Genomic DNA, 14306 nt, shown 5'->3' with positions numbered 1-14306 from the left:
TAGCCAAAAAGAGATTAATTGACACATGAACGAAAAGAATGTCATTTTAATGTGAAAGGACTTGTTTTCAAGAAGATTAGCATAATGTCCATTTTTACTTCATTTTTTAAACAAGACAAATTAAATAAGAAAATCCAAATAAGTAAAGAAAGGAAAAAAATAAAAATAAAATAAAAACTGCAACACCTTGGGAAATTTATTTAGATTAATTAAAATTAGTTAAAGTTAGAATCATAAATATCACAAATAAATTACAAGGAAATAAAGCTTGACAAAGATATTGGCGTAAGTATAATATCCAATCACACATTTAAATACAAAGCTTGACAAAGATATTAGCGTAAGTATAATATCCAGTCACACATTTAAATACAAAGCTTGACAAAGATATTGGCTCCTATGCTTATTAAAACTAACTTAAACCAAGGGAGGAAAAGAATTATATCCTATTTAATTTATCAGAATAAACTTCAATTAACTAACTCAATACTTGAAACATATATTATTCTAAGCATAATGGGAAGCACATTTTGTTTCAAATTTATTCATATTCTAGTTAGACCTTTGAAAAATTTCAAGGCAGACAATCCTACATCTCAAGTCACACAATGCGATAGGAGAGAAAACATTCAAGTACTAAGACTTGAAGTCCCATAAAATCGAACCTTCACATTTTTATCAAGATTTTAACCAAAGCTAAGCAAATAATGTAGCCAACACATTTTAAACTAAAGTACTATAATTGAGACTAACTCCATGAGTCATGAAAGTGAGAAAATAATCGAAAGACAAAACAGAAGGAGGTATAACACCCATTCATGCTACCCTTAAATTCTGGACAAGTGAAGAGAACATTAATGATTCTAGAACAGAAAACAGAGGAAGAGCGTAATAGAATTTAACTAACAACTTCTAGTTTCCTATAAGACATAGATTAACATTTATGATTCTTGAAAAAAGCACATTTTGATGATAAAACAATACCTTTTTTATATTAAACTACTAGAAATTGTAGTCAATTTCCGCAACACGGTGGTTTTGGTAATAAACTCGAAACATGAAAGTTCTAAGGAAAAATAAGCCAAATTTTGCTTCACCTTATAATTTATACAATGGGGAAAATAGGAACAATTAAGTACCGTAGTGAGCAAAAAGTAAACTAGATATTAAGCACAGAAACTGATAAACCAAATACCTAAAGAACACACAAATACAAAGATGTGTAGAGACGGAGAATACCTTTTTTTGGGCAGCAAATTATGACGGCGAGTTGTCGGAAAGAATTTTCACTCACTTGACTCCTTTTCAAACAAATTTTCCATAGGACGTTGGATATAATTTGAACAAAAGAAACTAAGAATATTAGAAGTTCTAAGCTCAAGGCTATAGAGATGAATTTTTCGATTCAAAAGCTATGAGAATACTGTAGTTAACAATAGAAAATTTCAACTTCAAAAACCTCTCAAGTTCTCTACCATTTCCCCCTAAATGGAACAGAAACACCATGTATTTCTAGCTCAAAATATCGGGTTAAATTTGAAAATAGTCATTTGATAGGGAGATGAGAAATTGATTGAGAAAGTTGAAGGAAAATACCACCAAGAGGGAAACATATCCCACAAAATCAGGATTTAAATTTATGACTGACTTATATTAGATTTTGGCAATAGACAACGAATTCATCTAAGCAAAAGCCAATAAAAGAGTCTCGAGGTCCATGAGATTTCAAAGAAGAAGGAGAGAGAGAGGCTGACTTCATGATTTTGGGGGTTCACAGAGTTAAGGAGATAGGTAGGGCTCGTGTAAGGTTTGCTGGTGTTAGGTTTGTTGTTTGATATTTCTACATATCCTAATAATCCACGTGAGTTATGCCTGATTTTTGCCTACGGATTGACCAGGTTATCTAACATATTCCAAAAAAAATAGTAAAAACAGTAAGTAATAAATATGATAGTTTTATGTGGTGATTTAAAAATCCACGACCTGCACCTCTACATGATTTAATCCCAACTTCACTAAATACAATGAGTCTTACAATAAAAGATTACAAACTCTGTAATTTAAGGAACTATAAACTCTAATTCCTAATGTTCAATAATCTCCGAGACTGTTTAACCCCACTTCAAGTTTGCCCACTTGAAAATTATATTATAAAACTCTAGAAACCCTAGGAATTAGCTCTAATTTCTAAGAACACACAAACCTCTCAAGATTTATATTCCCAAGTCTTCGAGTTATTCCAACTCGAAGACTAAACTCTTAAACCAGTTTATAACACACTGTCACTAAGACAGCATGAAAATTACAATTCAATTAACTTTCTATTATATATTAACTAGAATAGAAGACTATTAGACAAATGAATGAAACAAGTTCTTCAATATGGTTCATTGTATTAGGCTGCACTTTCATAACTAGGCAAAAAAATTTCAAATATTTGTTTTGCTTATTTGCTCGTGTTGTACCTTTTCTGCTCTCAGAGTATGCACATTTTTTTAATTTTGGAAGAACTTGAGTATTTATAACTCCAACCAAGTAGAAATCTAATTCTACAAGGACTTTCATGCTTTTTGGACTCTTTTGTTGAGTGTTGTAGTCAAACACCAACTCTCTTTTTCAGTACATGATGATCACCTTATTTTTATCTGAAATAACAAACTTCTGTTCCTTTATTTTTGCACATGTGACTTTATCTATCGAAAGTCCTCTAGCAAGTTGAATTCTTTTTAAGTAGTTTTCCATAAACCAGCTATGCTTACTTAATCCATTACCTCTTGCCAATCATTAAAATTTCACAACTCCTAACACATTCTCCCTTTTTGACGATGACAAACTCATGTTTGTGTGCATTTCATTTTGATGTCAACATCTTGTCCTATGAATGCTAAAGATGGAACATTTGAATTATAACTCATGCTCTTATGCATTCTATTTTAATACGAACATCTTGAATTGTGAAAACTAAAGCATGATACACTTAAATGAGCCAAATTAGTTAAACTGGGTTATAAAATCTACACAACCCTTAACTTCCTCTTTTTGGCATCATCAAAAATTATTTCAACCATATAAATAATAAAGAATTATGAACTCCGCATGATGGAACAAGTAATAGAAACATGTTTCATGTACTTAGTTCATCACTTTGTCAATTATTGAAATCTATCAATACATTAACAACTCTTACTTGACCAGGACTCTCACCTTCTTGGATTCTTGAGCGTCCATATTTGTGGATTCCTTATGTGGATATGATTAGTTCAAGTATGTAAGAACTCTTGCTTGACAAGGACTCCCATCTTGCTTGGATGCTTGAGTCTATATGTTTCTAAATTTTTGTCTTGAATATGCTTCGTACAAACTTTGTAGTCTTTTTTTCTTGAGCCCTTTTTGTATTTTAAAAACTCTCTATACAAGTTAGACTCTAGATACAGGAACATGTTGATCAATCTATTTCATATACGTGTTCCACTGCTTTGTCAATCATCAAAATATACACAAGCTCAGTAATTTTTTTTTTTTTGATGAAAAACTAATGCACCTTGCGTACTATGCTTAACCTATTTTAATCAATTCAGAGTACAAACAGAGTATCAAAAGACACACGTTATTTAAACCAGGTCAGAATGTTGGACTATAAATATTACACAATATACACTTTTCCATTTTGGTGTCATAAAGAATTCATGCCAATTATACAAACCAAGTCTCATGGAATAGAAATTTTAAGCTCATGGACACTTGGGCTTTCATCTATACAAATAGTTAAAAGTCAAAACTCAGTTAGATATAACAAAGTATTTGCAAAAACAAGGAAATAGCTAGAAGCTAGATACTAAAACCAAACATTTTCATTGATCATTCATAAGATGCACCATAAATTTTTAACAAAATAAAAAATAATATTAAAACACTTGTCATAAGAGTAGGAAAGGTTTGAAAGAGTCTAAAGATATGAGGACCGGACTTTTGGTGAAGTTGGAGCATGAGATGATTGTTGACACCTAATTTTTACCCTCTACGACTGAGTTTAATTCTGATTTTCTTCGATTTTAAATAAAATTGAATTATTTATTTTATCGGATATATTCTATCTAAAATATTAATTTGGGTAAAGTTTGTCATTAAGTAATGGATACGAGAATGAATTATTTTATTACTTAAATAACTATTTTATTAAAAATGAGATTTGAATCAAGGGTTATCTTGAAAATAAATTCAAATGAGTAAAGTTTTGATTTAAATATAATTTGTTCTAAAAAATAATTTATTTGAAAAAAATATATGTTTGATTTTATCAAATCAAGAAACTTGAAATTAAGTTGGATATTAATTCATGTCAAATTATAATTTAATTTAGCCAACTTATTAAATTTGAACATAATTGAAATCAAATTGACCATAATTGCAATGCAATTAGTCAATTTATTGTCAATTTGATCAAAATTTAAATAAAATGTCTAATCATAATTTGATTGGAGTTATTTATTAAATAACTCCAAAACCCTCAACCCAACCAACCGGCCCACTCTCCAAATACCCAGACCTGACCCAACTCCTCATCTCTTTTCCCCTTACCTGTTTACAACAAACAACAGACAACCATCGACAATGGCTTTAACAACAACCACAATTTCAACGCAACAAAAGTAAAGCAAGTCAACAACGACAACTGTTAATCCGAATTATACTCAAAATCATTTGATTTCATATGAATGCAGTCGGTCACGATTAATTCGTGTTTGAATTTTAATTTTTTTGTCCCCAATTTCTTATTTGTTTTTCCCAAAATCAGTCCAAAATTTTCTATAAATATCCATTGAAGAATAAAAGGGAGAGGGGGGATCTTTAGAAAAAAAATTTGAGAATTCGTGAGGCGCATGCTTCTAGTCCTACGCAATCAAAAATCGTTGAAGAAACAGATTAAAAAAAACTCAATCTCGCTGAAAAAAAAATTAAACTCCGAAGGGTCGAAATTCAAACTCTGGTGGTAAAAGTCCGTCGCCAAGGTTCGTTTGTCCCAATTTGCTGTCCTAAAAAAGGTGAATACTCCATCCTCTTTTATATTTTCTTATGTTTGTGTGTAAGAAAGAAAAAAAGCCAAACTTAACTTTATCGCAAATTTCGTGTTGACATGCAATATTTTTTATTTTTTATTTTTTTTTGGAATTGGCCTTGTTTGAATTCAATACGACCATCAATGTTAGTCTAAAATTCTCCAGTTTTTGGTAATGTTTGTTGAGAAAACTGTTTTGGTTGTACTGTTTATTAGAGTTAATAATCTTGTTTTGTGTTTTAAGGACCTAATAATGACTTAGGCAAATCAACATTTGAATATTGCTCTTATCTTTCTTAGATTATATTCTTAATGTGAGAAGGATTGAGCCTCTGTTAATCTGTTTGATGAGACTGTGCTCCTTTCCTGGGTATATCATGTTGTAAGGTTCAAACCTTTTTGTGGTTTTTATATAATTGTCGTTGGTGTCTCAAACTTGTCCCTTCTCCCAGTAGCAGCATAACACTTTCAAATTGTAAAACAAAAAAATTGATGTTTTTATGCGATATTAAGAATTTTGTTTTGACAAAGCTTAGCTTCAAAATTTCTTTCATGCGAAGTTGTAGATTAGGTGCCTAATTGGTTAAATGAAGTTGTTTTTTATTCCTCAAATGCTTGTAATTGTAATCAAATCCTTCGAATTGTATGAGTTTAGGCTCTTTTGTTTGAAAATTATCATGTAAATTTGTTTCAAATTAATTACTTTCCTTTCCCCTTGATTCATAATTTGAGCAAGCCTATCATGAGATTTTCTCATAATAGTTTTTTCTTTAAAATTACCTAATTTAGAAACGAGAAGGTCTTAATCATCTTGAACTCGTCAGTTTAGTTTAAAACTAGAGAGTTAGCATTTTGTCCATTTGAGACATTACTGAAAATTATTTATTTTCTTTAATTATTTAATGAATGAACAAAAATATTATAACTTGTCTATAAAGACTTGGTATGCACTACTGCTGATTCAAAATTACACTTGGGTTTACAATATTACATTTGTCTCTCTTGTAACACTGAAATCCTTGGGTTTTCAATATGATAGTTCTAATTATGTGACTCTCTTTTGACAATTTAAATTTGAAAAAAGTAAATAAAAAGGTGCATGTTATGTACATGTTACCAATTATTTGGTGTAAACACCGAATAGCTAATCAATATATATAGAATATGAGCTATGGATATAAAAATAGAAGTTTCTTTTTCATGTTACTTTATCAGTATCATTGGTAATCGGTTTAGTTTAGAAAGTTAAAGCTTCAAGTTATTTCTATTCGGGCTATCCTCAGTTTGTGTTTCACATCTTTGGTATAAAACGCGACTTATTTGCTTCATAACTTCCCCTTTCATCTAAAATGTGACCTTGGCTAGAGAGATAAATATTTATTTTTTTCTTTCTTTTTCATCAAATTGACTGAAGTTGCGATGTGAGATAGTTGTCTTTGTGATGTATGTTTTCCCATATGTTTAATAAACGTCTTTCTTCGTATATTAATAAATTTACTAATTCGCACTATCTTTTCCTTTGCATGAACTCCTCCGTCGAGTCCATCGGACTCTCATCCCTCACATTTCGTTGTGTTAAATCCAACTTGCATCGAGTCTAGACCCATACCGAATCCACAAAATAGATTAATATACCATGAAAAACTTCTGATATATATTTGTATACGCCATATATACAGGCTTTACCGGTTAAAGGTGGTTAATAAATACCAACATATGATGCATAGTGAAACTGAAAGCAAATATACATCTATTTACGTGTTGATATACAGTAAATATATGGAAAAATGTGAAGAAAAAGAGTTCTGATATACAGATGGTATACACTTTAGAAAAATAGGCTGAAGTCCATAATTCAAAGCCCAAAACTGGGCAGCTTTATTAATGGGCCAATTAAGGGCTCAATTTCAATTCTTGTATTATTTTTGGTAGCTCATAATTCATCTTTGTTGATGTGTACTAACATTCTAATCAATTATTCTAGATAAATTTTCTAAAGTATTGTCATTTTATTTTATCTTAGTTTTCTTTATATAAGTCATAATTTTTTTTCCACCTAATTTGTCTCATCTAAAAACGTATTAAAATGATTCCTTAAATCAAGTCTTTTAAATATTAGGGATTTTATTTCAAAATGACATCCGGCGACCAGACACCATAACCCGTCAACCCAATGTACAACCCGTGATTTTAGCCAGCATAATCCAAAATATTCCCAATGTTCAAAATTCAAATTTGTACCAAAATGGTACAATTCCAGCTCATTCCCTCAACTGAATTTCCTAAAACACTCTTGAAATATTCTATCCCACATCGCTAAGATAGCCTAAAATCGCCCCCAACGTTCTCTTATATAAATCCCCTCTTTTCTACTGTTAGAAGGAAGAGTTGGATAACAGAGATCCCCTTTTGTAAGAGATTTTAGCTATCAGAGGATCTTTGGGGGAAAATTTAGAGGTTTTGGAGGCGCGTGCTTCTAATCCTACGTAACCAAAAATCTAAAAAGGCAACTCAGAGAATCAATTTTCAACAAATTTGGTTGAACTCTATCGATTGGAATCTAGTTTTGGCAGTAGTGAAGGTTTCATCCTTGAAAACTCATAGTCCTATTCGCTGCCCAGAAAAAGGTAAACATATCTTTTTTTTTAGTTTATTATTTTTTATCATTTTCTTTTATAGATTTCTCTCGTAATTGTAATTGCTGGGACTGTTTGCTGTAGAAACTTAAAATTTTCTTATATTTTTGATGATTTGGTAGCTGTGTTGCTGTAATTCCTGGACTGTATCTCAATATGTTTTGTTATTTGTGATGTTTGGTGGTATGTCGGATTTCAAAATTGTTTATTCTTTTCTTTATTTATTGAGGAAATGAAAAATTCACTTTGCAATTGTGGCTTCTGTGTGGATTTTCTGATTTTGCTAATAAGTATATTTTGTCAAGGAGGAAATTTGCTTTCTTTATTTCTCTGTATTGCTTGGAAAACAGTGGCTTGAAAGTCAATTTCTTATTTCCTTTTTCCATTGCTTTCCATATTTATTATTAGTGTTTATAGGTGTACTAAATAAATTTCGCTTCCTTAGTTTTGCTTTGTCCTTGGTTTTGTTATTTGAAATAGAGTAATGTCTCTCAAAAGTTGGCACTATCATAATCCATTTTGCTGCATTTGATCCATCTTCTACGTACGCTCTTGTTAATGTCCCATGTTTATATTCAAAGGCTTCTTATGTTCAATGTATATGAGTCACTAATTATGTTGCTTTAGTAAACAGAACAAGGAACTAGTTTGGTTGGCTAAGCACAATGTTATACTCCATAATTTTTTGTTGCTTGTATATAACAAAAAATGAAGCTGAAGTTCGATTAACTTTGTGAAATTGCGCGTCATCGAATATGTTTGGATTTACAATAAGCCTATTGACGCCATAGACACGTTCTTGTTGAGCAATTTGAATTAAAAAAGCAATATTAGTGTTGTCATAGGACAGTTTAAAAAAGCAACAGTAGATTCTCACTAGTTACACAAGTAAAATGAAAAATTAACTAAAAGGTTTCAAAAGTGTTTCACATTGTTCAAATTACCTCCTATATTGTTTAGGGTATTTGTTATTTCATTGGTTGACTTTCAACGTAAATTTGGATCAAGGCTTATTAATTATTTTTTTTACATGGTTCTATAGCCAAATTTGTCTACATTCTTCGTTTCATTATTATTCTTGCCCACCGTCTCCACTTGTTATTAGTATTTATGGTGTTTAAAATTCGATATTGTCTTGAAATTGCTACACTCTTTACTCCCTACAAATTGACTCTAGAGTTAACAGTGGATATATATGAATAACAAATTTTTACGTGTTCCTTTCTTGACTAGTCATATTAGTACTATTTGAATAAATTCTAATCTTTATATTTTTTTGATGCATGTAACACCGACTTGAGTCTCAATGGACTCCATTTCCTGCATTTTTCAATGGGCCAAAGAGACCTACATCTTCTACAAGTCCCAAATGCCCTTATTTTTTAAGAAACGAGGTTGATATATACCGTTATATTTCTGATATACGAGGTTTACTGGTTAAAGGTGGCTGGTATAATCCAAGATACGACGTATGTTAAAGCTGGGAGCAAGTATACATGGGTTTGTATGCTGATATATACAGTAAAAAGCAGCAAGGCAAAGCTATGATATACAACTAGTATACAATGCAGAAAAATGGACTGAACCATAACTCAAAGCCCAAATCTGGGCAGCTTTATTGATGGGCTAATTAAGGGCCCAATTTCAATTCTTGTATTATTTTTGTAGCTTGCATTACTTATTTGTATTAACTAACTTTTTAATCAATTAACTTAGACAAATTTCCTAAAGTGTTGTCATTTTTATTTTATCTTAGTTTTCTTTTACTTAATTTATAAATTGTTCACCTATTTACTTGTCTAAAATGAAATAAATTGGCTCCTTCGATTCTTCTCCCTAAGTCTAGGCTTTTAAAAATGGTTGAGTATTTTATTCCAAGATGGCATTTGCTATGTTCATATAACTAATAGTCTATTTGAATTAAGGTAACTTTCTTCAAATTCAAGAAACTAATTTTTCTTATAAATTTTAACTTTTCATGATTAATAAGATATTTTTAATTTAATACTCTCTTAACAGTTTTTTCAAAGGTATTATCTATAATAAAATCGACTTTTCTATAATAATTAGTAATAAGAAAATAATTTCACATTCTTCTTCTTCTTTACAAAAAGCAAAATTCACTTTCCTCTTAAGTCTGATAAGTGGCAACTTAATTTAATTCAAGTAGAATATCTTCCCATCTAAGTAATAAATATTATTTTAAAAATTTAAATAAATAATTTTAATATCTTTCTATAAAATCAAATCTTCATAAAAATTAGTCACTTTTAGTTAGTTAAGTTAGTTCCTTTTAGTAAACCGTTTTAAACGGACGCTCCTAAGTGCCTTAAAAACCTTCTTAGAACATTAATTGGACCCTTACCCAGTTTCCCTAGTTTTAAAGGTTTATTTCTGTTTTTGAACCTTTGAAACTCTTTTTAAGTTTTTTTTTTAATATAAAATCCAAGTGGCGACTCTGTGAATTTCTTAAAATTATTTCAAAATTTTCTTGAATCTTTTGAAATAGTTTTAAGAAGGTCAAAACCATTTTGTTGCCAAATAAAATCTGAAAGAGATAAAATAGAAATGGCGACTCCACTGGGGATTTACGTAGGTTCTAACTAAATATTTAAACTAACTTCATTTACTAATTATTCGTGTTTGTAATACTTGAACTGTTTATTTGCTTACGTGTTTAAATTTTTGTAAAATTTAAACTGTTGCATTTCTTGACATACTTTCACATCAAATATATAAACTGTTTTGGGATTTTGCGGATGTCCCAACCCCTATTTATCAATTTCAAGTGAAGTGTTGGAAATACGATAGTTTATTGGTATGTCAGGCGTCTAATGGTTGTTCGTATTTTCAAAATCGAGTTGTCCACTTGGGAACGCGAAACGAAAACCATTTTTAGGCATGAGCCTAGGATAACTTAATACCTAAGGGGGTATTGGACCCACTACAAAAACTCACCTTACGTCTATTGACCTTGAGTCAGCAATGAACGATCATTCTTTATGTGTTTTAACTGATAGGTGTAATGCCGGATTGTACGGACCATTTCCCTTGGGATATATTTGGGGGGCAATCAAACATCTTACAAACGACACATATGTCCTTCAAATGCTAGGCGTACCTTTGACTTGAAAGGTCCCATGTATGCGAGGATGTGTAATAATTGTTTGTATGCTAAAGTGTTTTATTATTTTGCTTTGTCTATATTTGCTTGATCCGTGTGTTTAAATAACATATATTTGGCTTTAACATTATTCTATTTCAAAATCTTAGAGCATTAATAGGCATATAAGACTCAAAATTTAAACCCTTCCAAAATACCCTTAAAAGTCCGTCAATTATATTCCTTTTAATCCCCACATGTTATTCAAAATTTCATTAGGTCATTGTTCAATTCATATTGACCACACTACTCTTACAATTCAATTCTCTCGCACTTAACTATAATTAGAGCTATCCAGATGTTTTATTAATGGAAAGGCTATGTTGTCTTTGAAAGAGCTTTCCGAATAAATCTTTTAGAATGTTTATGCGTGAACACTGATTTCTCCAAATCACTTTGTTCATTCTAATTCAAAATCCATCAAATGGTCAAAGTTTTGATCATTTAGTCGTTTTTTCTCAAAATATCCTATTCTTCGAATTCTGGACTTGTTTGTTTCAAACCAAATATATGTCATTTGTTTCGTATATTATTTTGGTTAATTATTATGATCACAAACTAACACTTTTGCCTTTTGAATATTTTTCTTTTTTATTTTAGAGAGAGGCTGATTTTTGTTGGTAGTCAAACTTGGCCTCTTCACAAAGACAACAAGTAATCGCTGGTAGAACATTAGTATTTCACACGGTCTAAGGTCCAAAAAGCAACTACAAATTTATCAGTTCTTTCTTGGACTAATAGAGGGAATCGTTCAACTATGGATCCTTATTTAATTAACACAAATACTTCATCCAACTCAGTTCCCACGTTCTCTGTGGCAATGGACCCGAGTGCCTCGATAGGAAGAGAAATAACCCCAGAGCTCATTGCCGGTTTGGAGCAATAAATTACTGAGCTAAGGATAATGGTGATACAAAGTAGAGTACCTTTTCAAACTCTTCCAAACATGACTTTGCCTCCTGATGCTCGACAAAAGGGGCCTATGTTTTCGACGTCAGACAGAGTTGATTAGGAAGGTCATTTTGCTTATGCTTCACAAAATACCCCTTTTGTGTATGCATTCTCTCCTCCAAAGGTTTAGAATATATCCTTGTCACATTATGCTCTGCCAGTATATACCTATGCTACACCCCTACCAGTAATAGTAACTCAAGGTTTATGCCACTTTGATGCTAATCATTTTGTTGAAACTAAAAATGATTCAAGAATATACACTGATCAGACAATAAAAAGAAAGCTCAAGGCCTTGAAAGATGCAATGAGGAGTCTTTGGGGGCTTGGGAATAACCAAAGTGTGAAGTACGAAGAGTTGTGTGCATTTCTCGAGATTGAGTTGCCTCCTAATTATAAGATCCCAAAGTTTAAAAAGTTTGATAGGTCTGGAAATCCTTTTTCACTTGAAAAATTATTGTGAAAAGTTGATTGGTGTTGGCAAGGATGAAGGAATACGGGTCAAGTTATTTAGTCAAAGTTTGAGTGGAAAGGCTCTAGAATGGTACGCTAAGCAAGATGTGACTAACTGGAACACTTGGGATGACCTGACAAATGCTTTTATAGATCATTACAAGTTTCATATTGATATCATTCTTGACAGGATCTCTATCACAAATCTAAGGCAGAAATCAAATGAGAGTTTTCATGAATATGCCATACGGTGGTGAGAAGAAGCGACCAGGGTACATCTTCCTATGGAATAAACTGAAATGATTAGTTATTTCATTCATGCACTAAATCCAGAATAGTTTGATCGCATGGTAACGATGGCTGGGAAAACATTTACTGAGATTGTCAAGACTAGAGAAATGATTGAGGATGGCCTCAAGACAGGAAGGATAGTAAATATGACAGAACTGGAATCCACTCATAAGGGATTCCGGACTGGCTCTTTCGTAAATAGAAAGAAAAAGAAAAAGAAGTAATGGGAGTGATGACTCAAGAAAGTTCTTCCAACTACAACCTCTTCGATACCAATCCAATGCTCGACATGCTCACTATTTGGTCTTCAATACACAAACGATATATCATGCTCAACCTCCACCACAAAACTATCAAAATAATGCTCCTCGTGCTAATCATGAAAAGAAGCCTCCCAGAATTTTCACGCCGTTGGCAGAATCTCTTACTCAGCTTTTTGAAAGGTTGAAAGATGCAAAACTACTTTATCCAGTGGAAGCGAAGCCTGCAAACACTTCTGCTAATTGGTATGATCCAAATAAGAGATGTGCTAGCCATTTTGGAGTTGTTGGACATGATACAGAGAAATGTATCACTCTCAAGCACAAAATTCAGGATGATTGACAACAAGGTGATAACACTTGAAGAAGCTTCAGCTAATGTTAACAACAATTCATTGCCCTATCACAAGAAGTAGTCATGGGAATCATCAATCAGAAGCATGAATTTTCCTTAAAAGGCGCACTATTGGCATCCTTCTATCCTGCATTTGAAAGTTGTTGTTTTCTTTCCTTGTAATTATACTTTCTCATTTTATTTCCTCGTAATTGCATTCAATCGCTTTGTTTCCTTGTTATTGCTCTTTATGATTTGATTTTCTTGTAACCACACCCTTTTAGTTGTAATGAACTACGTTTGATCTAATTTCCCTTATGGAATACGTAGGCGGCATGTATTGACTTTGGTCACGTTTTGAGTTCTTCTCAAATATTCTACCCCAGTCTAAAATGTAAAGTACTTGAGTCATTTCTGACGTGGAGTACTTCAAGCATAAAGAACTTCAAATATTATGCACTAATTGCAACTTCAGCAATATCTGATTTTCAACTTTGTAGAAGATGTCAAGTTTTGTGAAATTTTTGAGATCTTTTAAAAAATTTCTGCCCCAATTATATGCTTCAATACCATCTTTATTTAACTTGGGAAAGGACCCTTTGAGGAATTTTTGAGGTCTTTTAAAATTTTTTGTTGTAGTTCCTACGAAAATGTTATGGGAAATATGACCGAGCTAGTGTGGTATCTGCGCATTCTATTGAGGTAGGAAAGATAGTTCCAAAATAAAATGAAGAGATAACTCTTCCAAGGGATTGACCGAACCCGACGTAGGTCGCCTATGTATCTCATTCTTGGGAATTTAGGTCAAAGTCATGTATTGACTATTATTTCACACCATGCAGACGAACAATCTCACGAATATAGATATGAGCCAACCTCTCAGTACTGAATGAGACCTGCACCTGAATAAAATAAGTTGACTTGGTCAATCTATCCAGGATAACCCAAACACTGTCAGAACTATGAGATGTACGAGGCAAACCAGTCACAAAGTTCATGGTGATCATTACTATTTTCATTCAAGAATGGGTAACCTCTGAAGCAACCTACCAGGACTTATATGTTTGGCTTTCACCTACCGATAACTTAGGAAACGAGGCACAAAATCCACCACATCTTACCTCATACTACCCCACCAGTAATGCTGCCTCAAATCACGATA

Source organism: Capsicum annuum, chromosome 9, assembly GCF_002878395.1.
Source record: "Capsicum annuum cultivar UCD-10X-F1 chromosome 9, UCD10Xv1.1, whole genome shotgun sequence".
NCBI lineage: Eukaryota > Viridiplantae > Streptophyta > Magnoliopsida > Solanales > Solanaceae > Capsicum > Capsicum annuum.
The sequence above is the reverse complement of the archived record's forward strand: the minus strand, read 5'-3'. Positions refer to the sequence as shown.